The sequence below is a fragment of the Magnolia sinica genome, chromosome 2, assembly GCF_029962835.1.
Source record: "Magnolia sinica isolate HGM2019 chromosome 2, MsV1, whole genome shotgun sequence".
NCBI classification, from domain to species: Eukaryota; Viridiplantae; Streptophyta; class Magnoliopsida; order Magnoliales; family Magnoliaceae; genus Magnolia; species Magnolia sinica.
In genome coordinates, this window is record NC_080574.1 from 119,536,883 (window position 1) to 119,557,615 (window position 20,733).

Consider the following 20,733-nt stretch of genomic DNA (forward strand, 5'->3'; position numbering starts at 1 on the left):
GACAGAAGGACATGACACTTTGATGTTCATTGTCTAGTACACATCTCCTTAAAATTTGGTTTGGGCAATATTTAAACAAATATGGATCATCCTAGAAGAATTTACGCACATCGGTGAAAAATTTCTTCTTATCTTGCGCACTCTAATATGTCAGTGTGAAACCTGTGGCAAGATAATTAGCAATATCAGCAAACCAAGGTGAATGCGAGACTTTGAACAATTGTTTATCAGGGAACATGTCATTAATATGTGTCATCTCAGGGGAATCAGAGAGATTAAGGCAGGAAAGATGGTCAACCAATATGTTCTCTACTCCCTTTTTATCTTTTATTTATAAATCAAATTCTTGGAGTAGGAGGATCCATCTAATCAGGTGGGTCTTAGCATCATTCTTAGAAAAAAGATACTTGAGTGCTGTATGATCTGTGCAAACGACGATCTTGAATTCAATCAAGTAGGACTTAAATTTGTCCAAAACGAACACTATGGCTAAGAGTTCCTTTTCCGTAGTCGAGTAGTTCACTTGGGCAGGATTTAGAGTTCCACTTGCATAATGAATAACATAGGACTTCTTTTCTTTTCTCTGGCCTAAAATTGCCCTAAGAGCATATTTAGATGCGTTGCACATAAGTTCAAAATGAAGGCTTCAGTTGGGTGGCTGCATGATAGGTGCAGTGGTTAACATGCCTTTAAGCTTAGTAAAATCTTTCTGGCATTGCTCAGTCCACTCGTATGGTGCATCCTTTTGAAGTAGATTACATAGAGGATGAGAGAGGTGACTAAAGTCCTTTATGAATCTTTTATAAAATCTGGCGTGTCCTAAGAAGGATCGCACATCTCGTATGTTCTTGGGTGGAGGTAGGTTAGAGATAAGATCAATTTTAGCCTTTTCTACCTCAGTTCGCTTGGACAAGATGATATGTCCAAGGACAATTCCCTTATGAACCATGAAATAACATTTCTCCCAATTGACTACCAAATTCTTTTCCTCACATTGCTTCAGCACATTTTTTAAAATTTCCAAGCATTTACTGAAGGATAGACCAAAAATTAAGAAATCGTCCATGAAGGCCTCTAGATATTGCTCCACCATATCAGAAAAAATACTCATCATACATCGCTAAAAGGTGGTGGAAGCATTGCACAATCTAAATGGCATCCTTCGGTCAGCAAAGGTGCCAAATGGACATGTGAACGTGGTCTTTTCTTGATCTTCAAGGGCTATCTCGATCCGAATGTAGCCTGAATATCCATCAAGGAAACAGTAATATGAGTGACCAACTAGCCTTTCCAAGATTTGATCAATGAAGGGCAAAGGGAAGTGATCCTTCCTCATGATGGTATTCAACTTCCTGTAGTCAATGCACATTCTCCAACTAGTAGGACTCTAGTTGGTACGAGTTCATTGTTGGCATTGACTACGATGGTGATTCCAGACTTCTCAGGAACCACCTGAGTTAGACTCACCTATTGGCTATCGGATATAGGGTATATGATACCCACATCCAACAGCTTAAGAACCTCGACCTTAACCACTTCCTTCATGTTTGGATTTAGTCTACGTTGTAGTTACTGAGAGGTCTTCGCATTATCCTCGAGATAAATGCGGTACCCTTGAGGTCTGCAATCATCCATTCAAGGGCTCCCTTATGCTCAATGAGAGTAGATATGAGCATACTCTCCTGTTCTTGCTCAAGGTGGGACGAAATCACTAATGAGTATGTCTCATCTTAACCTAAATAGACATATTTCAAATCAGAGGGCAAAGATTTTAGGTCAAGCTTCGGTACATTGAGGTTAAACGGCAGAGGCACTTCATCAGTTTGGGGCAATTCTTCAAATTGTGGCCTCCACTGGTTAATTTCAAGTACCAACACAGTATCAAGCATGACACCCATCTCCCTAATCATGTCATCATCAAAATCATGGGAGTGGGCTGGGCACGTCTCTAGAGGGTCAGAGGATAGGGTTAAGGTGTTTTATTTTCTATGAAAGAGTCAATCATATTAATGTCCTGAAAATCGTCATCATCCTCTAATCGTCTGCTAGTATTGAAAAAGATATTTAACTCTAATGTCATATTCCCGAAAGACACACTCATGACTCTATTCCTATAATTAATGATTGCATTTGAAGTGGCAAGGAATGGGCGACCAAGAATGATGGGAATCTGAGTGCTCATGTTGCCGATGGGTTCCATATCCAGGACGATAAAATCTATAGGGTAATAGAATCTATCAACCTAAACTAACACATCCTCAATTATCCCTCTCGGTACACGAACTGAGCGATCAACAAGTTGTAATATGGTTAGGGTGGGTTTTAATTCACCCAAACCTAACTGTTTATAGACCGAGTAAGGAATTAGATTTACGCTCACTCCCAAGTCAAGAAGTGCGTGCTCTATTCGGTAGTTCCCAATTACACAAGGTATGGTTGGGCTACTGGGATCTTTGAATTTCTGTGGCACATTTTGCTTTAGGACGACACTCACTTTTTCAGTTAAGAAGATTTTCTTTTGAATATTTTTCTATCTTTTGGTTGTACATAATAAGTCTTTCAGAAATTTGGCATGTGAAGGTATTTGTTTAACTGCATCCAGTAGAGGAATATTGACCTTCACTTGTTTCAACACCTCTAGAATATCCTGAGAGTTAGAGAGAGATTTTGGTGCAACCAACTGTTGGGGAAATGAATCAATCGGCTTCCCTTGAGGTTCCGGTTCTAATTCTTGTGGAGCAATGTTAGGTCTATCATTGTTATACTCTTTCGGGTTCTTAGGCTTTTCGGCCCTAACCAGAATAGTTTTGTCAATGGTCTTCCCACTCCTAAGAGTGGTGATAGATTTAGCTTGCTCGATCTGATTTAAAGAGCTCGGGTCGCTAACTTCATATTATGGTTTTGGATTGGGAAGAGGTTGAGCTAGAAGGCTCCTCTTATTCCCAATCACACTTTTAGTCTCAAGTCCTTGTATGGCCTTTGTGAGGTCTTAAAGGCTTGCAGCATACCCTGATTGAAAAAGTTCTTCCTTTGAAGATGTTTTAGAACCGGGTCCTCTTGAGGTTTCTCTTGATGTGAAATTTGATTGAAGAAACCTTGAGGGGTAGCAGTTTATCCATTCCTCCAACTAAAGTTTGGATGATTTCTCCAACTAGGATTAAATATATTGGGGGTAGGTCTATTGAAAGGTCTTTGGTAATTGTTCACGGCATTGGATTGCTCATTCAACACCTCTTGAAAAATAGGTATTGTTGGACAATTTTCAGCTTGTGAATGTTGCAAGCACAAATATCGCAAACAGTTTCCTTGGCCTTATCCTTCTTTAATTCCCGGTATGATTAACCACTTTAGCATTGATATCATCGTCCTCTTTCAGGAGATACATTCCACCCATTTTCTTGGATTGAGTCAGCCTAGACATGATGCTTGGTTTTGGAGAGATGTCCCATGATTTTGTGTTTTCAGCATGCTTATCAAAATAGTCCCACACCTCATCGACACTTTTATTCATAAATTCCCCATTACATATCGTCTCGACTAATTGGCGCATGGGAGATGTCAGTCCATCATACAAAAAGTTCGTGATGTGTCATGTTGCAAAACTGTGTTGTGGGCATGAACTGACAAGATCCTTGAACCGCTCCCAACATTGGAAGAATGTTTCATCTTCCTTTTGGGCGAAGTTCATGATCGACTTTCTAAGGGTGTTCATTTTATGGTATGGAAAAAATTTCTTTATGAACTCCTTTGTCATGTCATTCCATCTACCAATAGATCAAGGACGGAGTAAATGCAACCACATCTTAGCTTTCTCTTTCAAAGAAAAAGGAAAGAGTTTGTGTCGTCAGACACGTTAGGAAAATATAGAATGGCTATGATTTCATCAAATACTTTCAAGTGTAGATATGAATTTTCAGATTTAAGTCCATGAAATTTTGGAAGGAGTTAGATTATCCCTGGCTTGATATCTATATTTCTTGTATTTTCTGAAAAAACCATGCATGAGCGTATACTCACCCCTGCCGGTTGTAAATAATCTCGCAAAGTACGAGGTGGGGGTACTTGATGCACCTCATTCTCTTCCTGGACTTCCTCATCCCTAGGTTGAAGTTGTTGATTTACCGGTTGATTTGCAGCCATCACTTCAATTAACTCTTAGGATCTCGAGTGGTGTTTCTCCTTCACTCAAAAGATGTCTAGTGTTGTCACGGACCCACTTGGGCATGAAACACTCTCAGCCCTTAATCTCAGATTCTAACCTAAACCTAAAAAGGAAGAAAGGAAATAGAATTCTAGAAATAGAAAGACGTTACCAAATTAGAAATTCCTAAATTAAGATCCTGCAAAACGAAACAAAACAAGTCAGTTCTTTTAAAAAAAAAATAAAATTCTAAAAATAGAAAGTTTCTAAACCTAAAATTAGAAAGTAAGTTTCTAAAATTAAAAGAAATCCTGGAATTAGAAAGTTTCTAAAATTAGAAAATAAAACCTGTTCCCAAAAATAGAAAAACTCTAATCTTAACCTAATTCCAAGACTAGTTAATCTTAGAAAAATGCAACTGTTAGTCCCCGACAATGGCACCAAAAACTTGTTCACAACCCCAAGTGTAGGGTCATGATGTAGTAATAATCTTGGTAAGACCGAGGTCGAATCCACAGGGACTGAACCTTGTACGTATTCTGAAAGTAAGTAGAACTAAAACTAGAAGAAGATGTAATCTAAATCAGGAGAATTTAAGAGGATAATTGTAAATTATGTAACTAAAAGTTGTAAAATTCAAAGGTGGGAAACTAGGGTTTCTAAGGATCCACTTGTAAAGATCAGGGAGATCTATTCTTCATTCAAAAACACAACTGGAATCAGAGTCTCATCTTCATCTAATTGGAAGATATCTCATTAAAACTCAAATCTGAACTTCCTTTGATCTAGTTCTCAATGGATGAGAGGTATTAGAACTAGAAGTGATTCCATCACAAAACCATGCCCATGAGACAAAGCAAACAACAAAATTTACCAACCCACAACCACTCTGAGAGAATTGTGAGAGTTAGGAAGGGTTCCATCATCCAACCATGTCCAAGGGATGATAGTGAACAACAGGGTTCCTAAATTCACAATCTCAATAATGAAAAGAACATACTCACACTATCGCAGATCCATAGTAATTTAAGTCATAAAAAATTATTAAAAACTAAAAGTATTCCTTATAATCAAACTAGAATCAAAGATAGTTCATCTTAAACATGAATCAAAGCCATAGAAAAATTCCCATCACGCTACAAGCTTCACCTCTTAGACCTAGCTAAGAGGTTCAGCCAATCACAGCCATGACTGAACTAAAATCTCTGAATGAAAACATAACAAAACAATTAAGAAAAGGGAGGAAAAAAAAGCTGGCTGTCCGATCCACGCTATTTATCTCTCTCTCTCTCTCTCTCTCTCTCTCTCTCTCTCCCCTCTTTGCTTTCCAGCTAAAAGAATGACTCTTGGTCCTTGCTCTCTCTCCTTTTTTAATAGAGGTGTGGCTAGCAGGTAGGTGGAAGATTGCGAGAACCGACTATTCAGTGCATAGAAAAACTGGACGCACACGCAGCTCTGTTTCTGCGCAGTGAAAATGCAAAGATGAGTTGCGTTTGAAGTGAATCTGGGACGAAGGATCGTGCGGTCTAGCAAATCCGACTTCTTGGACACGGTCGGGACTCACGTTCCATAATTTTGGACGGTCTGGATCAGACTGATGATCTAAGATTTGTGGCCCATCAGGATTGTCCGTAAGTCACGTTTGCAGACCCTGCGAACATTCTTTTCGGATCTGTGATGTTTGGTGGGCCCATGATCAGCTATGGTGAAGAAATCCACTCCGTCCATTGAATTATCCTCAAAAACCTGGTGGGACATGGACGGTTTTGGATCAGATTCGGTGTGGCCCACAGAATTTCTCTTGGCACCGTCTGTCTTCCGTTTGAACCTTCATGTACATGCATTGTTCTAGAAAATTGAGCCGCAGATGCGGGTATGGTTGGTTTGGTCTCTTGGATTCAATAAACGGTTTAGATCATTGAAATGGATGATAATGGTAGCCCACTAGAGTTTGCCTGCAAGTCGCTATTTGCTTGCGCAGGCGAAAATTCGATTTTTGAATTTTCATGGGTCAAACGTCCTTTAACCGTTCTTGGTGGCTTGGTACACAGCGGGTGCACTCTTGCTGTGTACACTAGCCACGTGAAAGTGGGGCCCACCTTGATGTTTTGAGAAATCTAATTTAAGTAGTTGAGTCCAAAATTGAGGCATAACCAGATGTCAGGTGGTCCCAAACTATCAATAATCCATCTATCTACTAGCTTTGATGATTCTTGAGTATTAAATCCATACTTTTAGCATCTTTTTTAATACAAGCTCTTAAATTCACCTTGCAACACAAACATGATTAAAATAGAACATTAAGCATTATCATGTTCATAAAACAAGTAATAATCGGGGTCTGATATTCAATATTTGACCCTCAACATCTAACAGATCTTCGACTAGTCGAAGGACCTGTTCGACAGGTCGAATGTGATCTTCAACTGGTCGAACAGCCTCTTCGACTAGTCGAGAAGTTAAATTCGAGCTAATGTTGGTTGCTATAGTTCGAGTCGAGGAACCTTTGACTGGGCGAGGATACCCTTCGACTGGTTGAAGGTGCAACATAATTTATGTTCTACTTCAGCTGTTACTTGGACTAGTAGAAAATTTTCTTACACTGGTCGAGGCAGAACTTAAGCTAGTCGAAACTCAACCTACTATAAGTATAAAAACCCAAATTTAAATCAGTTTTGAAAGCACCTAAACCTAAGGTCTTTATAGGGTTTATAATACCTGTAAGGACTGAATTTCATAGGACTAGAACTTTACAAAGGAGCTTGATCTTCGAATAGAACTTTCAGTAGATCGAGTTAGGTCTTTAAGGAGCTTGATCTTCTACTAGAACTTTCAGTAGATCTAGCCTAGTCTTCAACTTAAGTTGGAGTTTCAACTTGAGCTTGCACTTGAGCTTAACTAGAACATGACTTGCTAAGTTATTTTGACAAGACAAAATTTGACAAACCACATGTAACATGTGCTTTAAACATAATAGCACTTACAATCTCCCCCTTTGTCGATTTCATGACAAAACACTTAGTATTACGAGAATCAGAATGTTGCCCTTAATATTCTCGTACTCATGATGTAGTTGAAGATTGCAAAAATTAGTACTCCCCCTCAAGTTGTACTATCCCTGTTCATATAAACATAAGCATTCACCAAGCAAATATAACTTTCCCATTCTCATACATCATAACATATATTCAAAACATTCTAATCAATCACATGCATCATATATTCATAATATAGCCATTTCTCCCTTTTTTTTGTCACAAGTTGATAAGGGAAGAAGGAGATAACCATCAAGAAAATCATATGAATAAGCACATGAATGTGTAGGAAAGCATATTAAGTAGCATATTAAAATTTCAAAGGTAGGGAATAATCATTGAAGCAGAGTTAAGAACAGTTATCCAACAAACCAAGTAGAATATTAGTTCTACGACCCCATATATGAAAATAAATAAAAAGAACTCAATCAGATCCTGAGGAAGAAGGAGCAGGCATGGAAGGATCCATCTGATGCAAACTCCTCGCAATACAGTGGAAGTACTTTTTCATGTACTTTATAGAGGATTTCTAATTTTGTGCCACGTTATCATATGAAACTTGTAATGCTGTGACCTTCTCTTCCAGTGATTTGAGTTGATCATCAACCTGTGAAGGCTGAAAATCTGGATCATCTGACTCGTTGATTTCAAAAAAGATATCGTCCATAGATGTGTCTTCTGGTGGTGCAGGTGCTTCCTCTTCTTCCTCATCTCGTTAACCCGAAAGAAATTTTATATTCATCTTGTTTAAATTAGCATTATTGAATGGTAATTCTGACTTGGGTGCCTCAGACGTAGGAATAGGAACATTACAATGTAAGGCAATACAAGTCATAAGGTATGCAAACGAAATAGAACCATGACCAGGATGAAGATGAAACTGAATAATGATATAGCAAATAAGAGAAGGAAGACACACTTGTATCCCAAAAACAATAGAGTGAAGAATATTAGTCATAAAGGGAGTCAGTTCTGACTTATTCCCTGATTGAGGATATACATTGGACGTAAAGATACGATGAAGAACTCAAAATTTAGGGAGCATTTGATTGGCACGTAAAGCATTACCAAATTGTCATTCTGAATTTAAATGACATAGTTTACACGTAATCGCTTGCCGTTCAGTATGAGTCATTTTCTCAGTTAAATTTGCAAGAGGAATTACATCCTCTGCAACGACAATCTCAGTTAAGGCTAAGATAAGATAGCGATTTATAGTGAAAGTCTCTTCCGCAAATTTAACCGTAAAGGTTAGATTTTCTAGGGACATGTCACTAATTGATGCATACATGACTTGCGCAATAAAACGGTACGCTTTACCACCCCAACCCAAAATGCCTTCCCAACTGACATTTGAAAGCAAAGGGACAAGATCGAAAGGATCAATGTGAGCAATATTGACACTACGCTCAATAATTAAGTCTCTTGAGCGGAAATCCCTAACTTACTCCGAATCGTCTTCGGGGCCCCTTAGGGTTCTCTCATTAGATGAAGTCGACCTAGATGACGAGCTACCATGAGTTCTTCGTATAGCCTTTCTTTTAGTACGATGCTCCATTTAATGATTGCATAAGTAATAACTGAAGAGGGTAGAGAGATTATGGGTAGATCAGATTTTTCCACAAATCTCACAACAAATGGGTTCGAAATTAAGAAAAAACCCAAAATAAGAGATTAACTAGCAAAGATTTACTTAAATCTATAAGGAAATTAAAAAATGACCACTTACTAGCAAGATTTGGAGATGGGTTTGTCGACAGGGCCACTGACTAGTAGAAGAAGAAGGTGAAAATGAGTAGAAAAAAGTGATTTTTCACTTTTAGGGAGGAATCCACACGGTCCTCGATTGGTCGAGCAGCGTGTTCGACTCGTCGAGGGTTCGACTGGTCGAGCACATCCTCGACCCATCGAAAAACCCAATTTTTTTTCTTAATTTTAATTTTATCATCATTTTATTATAATTTAATGCATTTAATTAATTATAAATAAGAAACAAACAAATGCTTAAATACTTAATTAATAACACACAAACCAATATCATTCTTTAAATTTAAAAATCTATTCCTGTTGAGCAGTTTGGTCAAAATGTTTGCAAGTTGCTTCTCAGTTTGAATATATTCTAGTATAACACTCTTATCTTCAACAAGTTTCCTAATATAATGGTATTTAATATCAATATGTTTTGTGCGAGAATGTTGGATTGGATTTTTTAAAATATTAATTGCACTCGAATTATCATAATATAATGTCCTTGTATCTTGCACAATCCCATAATCAGCTAACATTCTTTTTATCCAAATGAGTTGAGTGCAGGCATTACCAGCTGCAATATATTTAGCTTCGGCAGTTAAGAGTAGTACAAAAAGTTTTGTTTCTTACTGAGCTATGAAACTAAACAGTTCTCTATGTAGAAACATCTACCGCTGGTAGATTTTATATCGTCAATATTTCTAACCCAGTCGGCATCAGTATATCCGGCAATTTGTACAGATGTATCATGTGGATACCAAAGTCCTAAATTAGCAGAACTTGCGACATATCTCATTATCCACTTAACAACAATTAGATGAGATTCTTTAGGATTGGATTGATATCAGGCACATATTACAATACTAAAAGCAATATCAGGTCTACTTGCAGTTAAATTTAAGAGACTACCAATAATACTTCGATATAAATGGGAGTCTACACTTTTACCTGATTCATCCTTTGATAGTTTAAGAGTTGTACTCATTGGAGTATCAAACTTCTTTCCATTCTCAAACCTAAATCTTTTTATAAGATTTAAGGCATATATGGTTTGTGAGATGAATATACCATCTTCATGTTGCTTAACTTTTAATCCAAGAAAGTAGTTCAGTTCGCCAACCATACACATTTCAAACTTAGATTTCTTCATATCTGCAAACTCAATAGATAAGTTAGTGCATGTAGAACCACAAATTATATCGTCAATGTAGATCTATACTATTAGTATATATATGAACGTTATATTTCTTAACGAATAAAGTTTTATCAATGCTACCCATATTGAAGTTATGACTAAGTAAAAATTTAGTCATTTTTTTGTACCATGCCGTGGGAGCTTGTTTCAAACTATAAAGTTCTTTTCTAAGCCGGGATAAATGATCTGGAGATTTGGGATCCTTAAAACCCTTAGGTTGTTCAACATAAACTTCCTCATGTAAGTCACCGTTTAGAAATACACTTGTGACTTCCATTTGATATATTTTAAATTTCTTATGACATGCAATTGAAATGAATAATCTTATGGATTCAAGGCATGCAACTGGTGTAAAGGTTTCATCATAATCGATACATTCTATCTAAGTGTACCCTTGTCCAACCAATCTAGCCTTGTTTATAATAATATTACCCATTTCACCAGTTTTATTCTTAAAAATCCATTTTGTTCTAATTATGTGTTTATCATCAGGTCTGGAAAACAAGTGCCATACATCATTTCTGACAAATTGATTTAATTCTTCTTGCATGACAATTATCCAACTTTCACCGGCAAGTGCTTCGTTTACATTAGCCGATTTAATTTAAAAAGTAAAACAGACATAATTATAAATGTTTTCTAATTATTTTCTTGTCTGTACACCGGTATGAGGGTTACTGAGTATTTGATTAGTTAGATTATCTTTAATGGTTCTTAATTCAGTATCAGTTGATTTAGATGAAGAGTCAGGTATATCAATTATATTGACTTCATCATCATCTAGATCAGAAGTGGGTGAGATTTGTTGATCATCAATCACTAGATTTATGGATTCCTGTATCACCCCAGTTCTTTTATTAAGAACTCGGTAGGCATGGCTATTTAAGGAAAAGCCTAGAAAAATTCCTTCATCACTTTTGGCTTCGAATTTTTCCAAAATTTTTTGGTCTTTTAAAAAGAAGCATTTACATCCAAAAGTCCTAAAATATTTAACAGTAGGCTTTTTATTAAACCATAGTTCATAAGCTATTTTATTTTTTAATTTTCTAATATAAACTCGATTTATAATATAACATCCAGTATTAACAGCTTCAGCCCATAAATTTTTTAATAGTTTCATACTGTTTAACATTAAACTAGCCATTTCCTGTAAAACTCTATTTTTTCTTTCAATAATTTCATTTTGTTGAGGTGTTTTGGGAGTAGAGAACTCATGTGATATACCATGATTATCACAGTACTTCTCAAAATTGCTATTTTCAAATTCTGTGCCATGATCACTTCTAATTTTGATCATAGATAACTCTTTTTCAGTCTGAATACGTTTTAAAATTCTTTAAAATTCATTAAGAGTATTAGATTTCTCTCTTAAAAAAGCTACTCAAGTATATCTGGTGTAATCATCAACAATGACCAAGAAATACTTCTTTCCACCTGTACTCTCAGTTCTAGTTGGTCTTACTAGATCCATGTGGAGTAGTTCTAGTGGTTTGGCTGTGACTAAGGAGTTCACTTTCTTATGACTACTCTTAGTTTGTTTACCAATTTAACATCCTTCACATACTTTTTCTATCTTTTTCAGCTTGGGTATGCTTATAAGTGATCTCTTTTGCTCAACTTATACAGATCTCTATAGATAACATGTCCAAGACGTTTATGTCGAAGTTCAGTCTCGTATGTTTAGACAATGTAACATAAATGGTTAGATAAGAAAGACTTATCGATAATATAGCAATTTTCAGAGGTCCAGCGACCATTTAATATTACATTTCCCTTCTCATTTATTATCTCACATCCGTGATCAGAAAATTTTGCACTATGTTTTTTATCACAGATTTGAGATATGCTTAAGAGGTTATGTTTTAAACCTTCAATATAATACACATTGTCAAAGGGAGGAAGGTTAGGAAGTTATACAATACCTTAGCCTATTATTTTGTAGTTACTTTCATCACCGAAGGTAACTTACCTGCCATTAACTTCTTTGATATTCATTAATATCGCCTTGTCACTTGTCATGTGTCTTGAGCATCCACTATTTGGGTACCATTTTAAGTGGTTAATGGCTTTGAAAGCTGTGTGGACTACAAGACACTTAACCTTTAGAACCCATTTCATAATGGTTCAAGGTTTAGGAGTGACTTTTGAGTTTCACTGCATTTGAGAGTTAGGATTTCTCCTTTCTCTATAAACTTCACAAACATTTGAGTTGGATTCAAAAGCTCATTAAGTAGGTCCCCTGTTTTTTCAGCTAAGTGCGATCTCTTTTTTTTTGCTATTTATAACTGATGGTTTTATTATTTTTAGGAACTTGAAAGGATTTTGAGTTTTTGAAGTCATTATGACTAAAATATCTTTAAGTCTTACCTTTAGAGTTAGAAGATTCTCCTCTTACAAAAATATGAGCAGAATCCTTGGATTTTGAGGTGTTACCATTAATATATCCCACACCAGACTTGTCACCACATTTTCTAGATGAGGTTAACAGTTTTTCAAGCTTTAATTTCCATGGGTATATTTTTAAGTATCCTTTAAACTCAAAAGAGAAGAAATTTCAAGTTTTAGTTTTTCATTTTCAGTTTTGAGATTTTGCAATTCAGAAGTTTTAAAGCTTAAATCTAATTTTGTTTTTTCAGAACAATCTGAAAAATGAGATTGTTCTAAAACTATGTTTTCAAGTTCTTCTTTTAATTTAGCATATTTCTCTTTTTGAATTTTTAGTTTGACAGTAATTTTACAACTCTCTATATAGAGCATTGTAGGCATCTTGAAGATCATCTTCATTTTTATTTTCCAGGTCACTCCTGAGATTATCATAGTCAGATAGATTACAACTATCTGAGGAAGTGACACTGGCTATGGTCATAAGAGCTTTTACATCATATGTATTTGCATTCTCTTATTCTAATTCATCAGACTCAGAAGTGTTTTCAGAGTCAGATGATTCCTCCCAAGTAGCAATCATGCCCTTTCTTTTTGACATATCTTTTTAGGACATTTATTAGCCAAATGCTCATATTCATGACAGTTGAAACATTGACTATCCTTGGTTTTAGATTTCCAAGAATTAGAATTTTCTTTTCTTTTATCAGTTGATTTTTGAAAATCTGATCTATTATTGTTTTTGAAAATTCTAAAAAACTTTTTAGCTAATATTGCCATATCATCTTCTTTTTATTCAAAATCAGAATTAGAAATAGTTTCTCTTGAAATAGATTTAGAAGATTTAAGAGCAATAGACTTAGCTTTAGGAGCTTTAAAATTCAACTCATATGTTTGTAAAGAGCCAACTAGCTCCTCAACCTTCATAAGATCAATATCTCTCAATTCTTGAATGATAGTAACTTTAGAATTGAATATCTTAGGAAGAGATCACAGTATTTTTGCATAAACCTTGCTTTCTGGGATTCCATCTCCTAGACCTCACATGAAATTTACTATGTCATTTAGTTTCGTATAAAAGTTCATGAAAGTTTTATTTTCTTCCATACGAATTTCCTCAAATTTGGTAGTGAGGATTTGAAATTTTGATTTTTTGAGTATAGAAGTTCCTTCATGTATCATTACAAGGATATCCCATACTTGCTTAGCTGTATCACATAAAATAATTCTTTTGAATTCATCAGGCGATAGATCACAAGTCATGACATTTAAGGCTTTAACATTAACACTACTTTCACTTTTCTGAGCTGCAGTCTATAAATAGAATGCAGTTTTTCTCATTAATTTAGTTTCATCACTGCCTAATACTTCAATCATGGGAGGTTTCCATTTGATCACAGTGACTTGCCACACACTTTTATTTAAGGATTTAAAAAAAATTCTCATTCTGACCTTCCAGTATGAATAGTTAGAGCCATCAAAAGGAGCAGTTCTAGTAATAGACAAACTATCAAAATTTGACATAATTAAAGTTCTAGATCTTTAAATCAAGGAAATTAATCCAAAAAAAAAAAAAGAACAACTTAGTTTTGATACCACTTGAAAAGGCAAGCTTAAGAAGTCCTTGGGGGAATAGGACTATGCCAAATAATCAAATAAAATGCTGAATAAGTAAATAAATCAGAAATCTCAATTGCACTAGCATTGAAACGTTGATTTAAACTAATTCGTAAGACAAACTTCACTCAAACAAGTTAGGTAGGACAACCTTATTTCACGAATATGATAAGAATCAAAATTTCAAACTAAGTAAGAATAAATAAAGCTATCTATTACAAACATTCACCACTTTTGCATAAAAGAAATTACAATCATTCACCATAAAATTAATAAAAGCATTCACCACAACACTAAGAATTATAGTAGTTTGGTGTATCAGCAACTGTTCTCAAACAGCCACACCTACTCCGCTCCCAAGATTACTAACCACGTAATCTTAGCTTTTACAATGAATAAGGTTTTCACAGGGTTATCTTAAAACCTGATATAGTTGTGATTTTACCGGGTTATCATAAACAAAAACCCACATTGAGATTTTTCAGTTATCTCAGAAAAACCAACACTGAGATTTTCTGGTTATCTCAGAAAAAACCACATATAAAGTATAGAAAAATACTTATCTTCACTGTAGAAGAATCTGTAGCTGTAGAACGCTTTTCTTGAATGACTAATGTTCAATGTTCAATCCAATAGAAAAGGTCCAGGGTTCTATTTGATCTTAATTAAGTTTAAACCAAAGGCTACTTGCATTAATTCTCTTAAATCTCAATAAGAGTAAACACTCTTTTAGAATCAGAATGACAGAGTTTTAAGATGAAAGAATTAATGAAAAATCTATAAAAAAATTATAAATACCGCTTGATAGCTTGATAATAAATGAGGCTTCTCTCTCTCTCTAGAATAAGGGGTTTGATATGCATGAATTATATTTTCAGATTGAGAAAGAACCTCGATTTATAGGAAGAAAGTTTGTTCCTTCGACTGGCCTAAACACCGGATTTAGTTCTAACAAATTTTCGAATTTGAGTGGGATAAGATCTAACAGATCTTTGACTGGTCGAAGGTGATCTTCGACTGGTCGAACTGCCTCTTCGACTAGTCGAGAAAGCTGAATCCAAACTAATGTTGGTTGCTAGACTTTGAGTCGAGGAACCTTCAACTGGTCAAGGATACCCTTCGACTAGTCGAAGGTGAAACATTATTTCTAATCTACTTCAGCTGTTGCTTGGACTAGTCGAAAAATTCCTAGACTGGTCAAGGCAGAACTTAAGCTAGTTGATACTAAACCTACTATAAGTATAAAAATCTAAATTTAAATTGATTTTGAAAGCACCTAAACCTAAGGTCTTTCTAGGGTTTATAATACTTGTAAGGACCGAATTTCATAGGACTAGAACTTCACAAAGGGGCTCGATCTTCTACTAGAACTTTCAGTAGATTGAGATAGGTCTTCGAGGAGCTTGATCTTCAACTAGAACTTTCAGTAGATCTAGCTTGGTCTTCAACTTAAGCTTGAGTTTAAACTTGAGCTTGAACTTGAACTTGAACTTGATGTTGATTAGAACATAACTTGCTAAGTTGTTTTAACAAGACGAAATTTGACAAATCGGGTGTAACATATGCTTTAAACATAATAGCACTTACAATATCCTAAAATCATTAGATGGGACCTATGAAAATCAAAGGTTGGTGTCTCTCTACCAATTGTTTCCCTTGGTGTGACCAACTTAAATTGTAGATTAACCTAATTCTTTTGCCCAAGGCCTAACATGGAATTGCACATCTAATGGTCAAAGTGGATCTCATATACACGTCGTGGTGGGTCTTATAAAAAATCAAGTGTTGGCATCTTATTCAAAAAAAGGAAAAAGAGTGAGTTACTGGTGATTAATTAATAGTTAGAAATAAGCATCGAGAGGAGTAATGTTAGGAAAAAGGGTTGGTGGTTCAAGTGGACCCCACTGTGGTGTTTATGTGAAATCTAACTAGACCAATTGGTGTGTCACCTAATTTTTGACATAGAGCCCCAAAAAGAACCCCATTACTAATTAGGTGGACCAAACTATTGGATATAGTGTACCGGGCAACACTTAGCCTCCAAATCATTTTCCTTGATGTTGCCCACTAGAATCATGGATGGCCTTGGTTTTGGACCCTAGGCCTAAGTTTTGTTGTGGCATCTAATGGTTGGAGTGAATTTCATAAAGTCATAATAGTGGCCCTAGTAAAAATTAAGGGTGGACATATTTCTTTCAATTATTTCCTTTGGTGGGGCCCACTTGAAAGATAGATTAGCATAAACATCATAGTGGGTCCCATAAAAGTTTAAAGGGAGACATTTGTTCTAAAAGAAAAGATTTTCTGTAGAGATTTGTTGTTGATACATACATATATATATATATATATATATATATATATATATATATATATATATATATATATATATATTAGAAAAGGGGATGCACACCCTTGATTTACCGGATCTGCTTTGATGTGTATATGAGATTCACTCTAACAATTAGATATGGGAACATTAGGCCTTGGCCAAAAAAATTAGGCCAACTCACCATTCAGGTGGGCCACACTTCGGGAAACAATTGGGAGAGAGACGCCTACCCTTCCTTTTTGCAGGGGCAACAATGATGATTATATGAAATCCACTCCAACCATTAGATGGCAAACTGAAACTCAAGTCCATCCGTGATTCTAGTGGGCCACGCCAAGGGCAATAATTTGGAGGTCAGCGTTGCCCTATACACTATTTCTAATCGTGTGGTCCACTTGAATTATGGATGGACTTGATATTTTGGTCCTAAGCCTAATATAGGGTGACACACTAATATGGTCAGGGTGGATTTCACACCAACACCACAGTGGGATCCACCTGAGCTGCCAATCCATTTTCCTGAAACAATTGTTCTCTACCTATGTATTTATTATCATTTTTCTTTCAGATTTTTTTAATTAGATATATAAGAAAGACTAAACCAGCTAGCATATACATTTGGGTGAGCCCTTGCAAAAAAGAGGAGCTGCCTATCCTATCCTATCGAGAAAAAGAAACTCCCATGGCCTCAATCCATCCTTCTAACCTCCCTGATGCTACCCAACCCCACCCTTTAAATAAATAAAAAAATAAATAAAAATAAAAATAAAAACTTATCGTGGATTGAAAGTAAAAGTTCTACTCGAATTGGAAAACCTTATTGACTTGGGTTCTGCTACCCAGGTGAGCAAGGTCATCCAGTGGAAAAAGGGCATTTATTGTCATTTATGATTATTGGTTGAACACCAATATTTAAAATTGATGTATGTCTGACCAGTTAAACTTGAGAGCTCTCTCTGTATCTCTCAATACACATACATATATGTAATACACACACACACACACACACACACACATATAAGTATGTATGTATGTATGTATGTGTGTATATATACATACATACATATAACACACACACATACACACAAATATATGTGTGTGTGTGTGTGTGTGTGTGTGTGTGTGTGTGTGTGTGTACATACATACATACATACATACATATATACACACTTCTATAGGCATTATGGTCTTGTCTTTAACACGGTTGTGGAGGCCCAGGCTATGCTTGATGGCATCACTCTTTGCAGCAAATTGGGTCTTTCCAGCATAGTTGTTGAATCCGACTCATCGGTGGTGGTGGAAGCGGCAGCGGACCCCCTCGCCTATTGCCCTTGGAACATCTGGTATAGATTGGGAGCCATCCATCTCTTCTGCCAATCTCTCAACCTTTGCTTCAGGCATATCTTCCGTGAGGGTAATTCAGTGGCAGACGCACTAGCCAAGATGGCAAGTGAAGGGTGTGGCAATTCGTTCTATCGCTCTCGGCCGGACTTACCAAGAAAGGTCAGGGGTCTCTTGGTCCTTGATAAAGTGGGTCTGGGTCACTTGAGAACCTGATGTTAGCATGGGCCCTCCTCTTGTTTTTCTTAGGGTGACTTCTTAGGTCCATTCTTTTCTGCAATGGTAATTCAGTGGCAGAGGCGCTAGCCAGGATGGCAAGCGAAGGGTGTCGCAATTCGTTTTATCGCTCTCGGCCGGACTTGTCGAGAAAGGTCAGGGGTCTCTTGGTCCTTGATAAAGTGGGTCTGGGTCACTTGAGAACCTGATGTTAGCGTGGGCCCTCTTGTTTTTCTTAGGGTTGCTTCTTGGGTCCATTCTTTTCCTGGCCGTCCCTAGGCCCCGGTGTTTATAGTTGTGTGGTTGAGTTAGTCTGTTAGGCGAGGTATATGATAGGCCTGGCTCCTTTCCTTTTTGTTGTAGCCAACCTGAAGGACTATACATCTAATCTCTTTCATCTAATAAATTTGGTGGTGAGTGCCCACCTGTAAAATACACGCACACGCACACGCGCACATGCACACACACACACAAACACACACACACACATGTGTGTGTGTGTGTGTGTGTTTGTGTGTGTGTGTGCATGTGTTGTTCACCACCCCAAGTATAGGGTTGCGATGTAGTAATAATCTCGGTAAGACCAAGGTCGAATCCATAGGGACTAAACCTTGTACGTAATCTGAAAGTAACTAGAACTAGAACTAAAGGAAGATGTAATATAAATCAGGGAAATTTAAGAAAATAATTGTGAACTAATTAACCAAAACTTGTAAAATTCAAAGGTGGGAAACTTGGGATTCCAAGGATCTACTTGTAGAGATCAGGGAGATCTATGCTTGATTCACGAACACAACCAGATTTAGAGTCCCATCTTCATCCAGTTGGAAGATATATCATTAAAAACTAAATTTGAACTTCCTTTGATCCAGTTCTCAAGAGATGAGAGGTATGAGAATTAAAATTGATTCCATCACTAAACTATGCCCATGAGACAAAGCAAACAATAGAATTTAACCAATCCATAACTAATCTAAGAGAATTATGAACGTTATGAAGGGTTTCATCATTTAACCATGTCCATGAGACGATGGTGAACAATAGGGCTTCCTAACTCACAATCATAATAATGAAAAAAACATACTCAAAGCTATCACAAATCCATTGTAATTTAAGTCACAATAAACCATTAAAAACTATGAATATTCCTTATAATCAAACCAAAATCAAGGATAGTTCAACGTAACATGAATCAAAACCATAAACAATGCCCTATCATGCTACAAGCTTCACCTCTTAGCCCTAGCTAAGAGGTTTAGCTAGCCATGACCATGATTAACTAAAATCGAAAGAAGAAAAAGAAACAATGAAGAAGAAGGAAAAAAAAAGGAAACTGTCCACGGCCGGCATCCAAGATCTCTCTCTCTCTCTCTTCTCTTCTCTTCTCTTCCACAGCTTCACATCAGATGGATCCCCTCTCATGTCCCACACTTCTTCCTTTTATAGCCAGCATAGGATGGTGGCTGGGCGTTTTTAGAAACTCCTGTGGAAACCTTTTTTTATGCAGCACAGTAGCGTGCGTAATGAAAACGCAAACTCATTGCGTTTGGACCGAGTTTTAGGGACGTTGAATGTCTCGGCTCGGATTATGGCATCATGGATAGGGTCGTGGCCCTCTTATTGAACTTCTGGACAGTCCAAATCTTGCATCCGATTATTCCTTTGATCGCACAATGGCCCACAGACGGTCGGACGTCCGGACATGCGTAATTGCGTATAAACCTGCACTGAGGTGTTCAGTGGGCCCCATAGTGATGTTTTCAGAGAAATCCACCTCGTCCATTGGATTCCTGACAAGATTTCGATCGGAAAGGGGTGGTTTTGGTGCGACCCACTATATCTTTGTTCCCGCCGTCCATCTTGCATTTTGGATGAGATTTTCGTGTGTACACGTGCATGGATGCAAATGGAGAGCATGGTTGTGGTATGCGCCCCCTTGGACACATTGGACAGTTCACTTCGATCATCTGGTCACAGATGGTGGGCCATAGCACATCACAGCGTCCGTTCGTGCGGATGCTATGCGAGAGGAAGATAAGAGTCGGGTCAAAGACCCTTGATCGGGATTTTCGGTCTGATGCGCTACCTGTGCATGTGCGTTGTGCACACACACACACCCTCAAGGTGGGGTCCATCGTGATGTTCATGATAAATCCGCTCTATCCATCCATTTTTTCATCTAATTTGAGGGGTTGAGAGCAAAATTAAAGCATATCCAGATATCAGGTGGGCCCAAAATCAGTGATTTATGGCCAATCTTGTCCGTTGGACCACTTCCACAATGATCTAAGGGCTGAATTTCGATGTGTATAGTTAATTTAGGGTCTTCGGGCCTCTTATAAAGTTTCGAGCCAAACAGATGGTGGGAACCCTGTGACCTTTCATTCAGGATGATTTTCAGGTCTCTTTATCGTCAATCACTTGATTTTCTTGGATTTTTGGCGTGCGAATTCTTTAATCTTGGTCCCCTAAGTTTCGTCTCTAGCCTTGGTGATTCTTGAGCGTTAAATCCATGCTTTTATTCATGCTCTTAAATTCACTTTGCAATAAAAACATGATTAAAATAGGACGTTAAACATTATCATGTATGTAAAATCAGGTAATGATTGGGGTTTAATATGCAATATTTGACTCTCAACATGTGTGTTTGTGTACACACCCACACACCCACACCCACCCACCCACCCACCCACCCACACACACACACACACACACACACACAAGGTCG

The 20,733-nt window shown here is 36.9% G+C and overlaps 1 protein-coding gene and 1 non-coding gene across 3 annotated transcripts in view; both read left to right on the forward strand.

Moving 5' to 3' along the window:
• Positions 1-20,733, forward strand: part of LOC131237477 (cellulose synthase-like protein H1) — a 97,340-nt gene that overhangs the window by 51,197 nt on the left and 25,410 nt on the right. The gene's annotated exons all lie outside the window — the stretch shown is intronic.
• On the forward strand, positions 3,600-3,706 carry LOC131238211 (small nucleolar RNA R71). The gene has a single exon (XR_009167620.1). It is a non-coding gene; the product is annotated as a small nucleolar RNA R71 (small nucleolar RNA).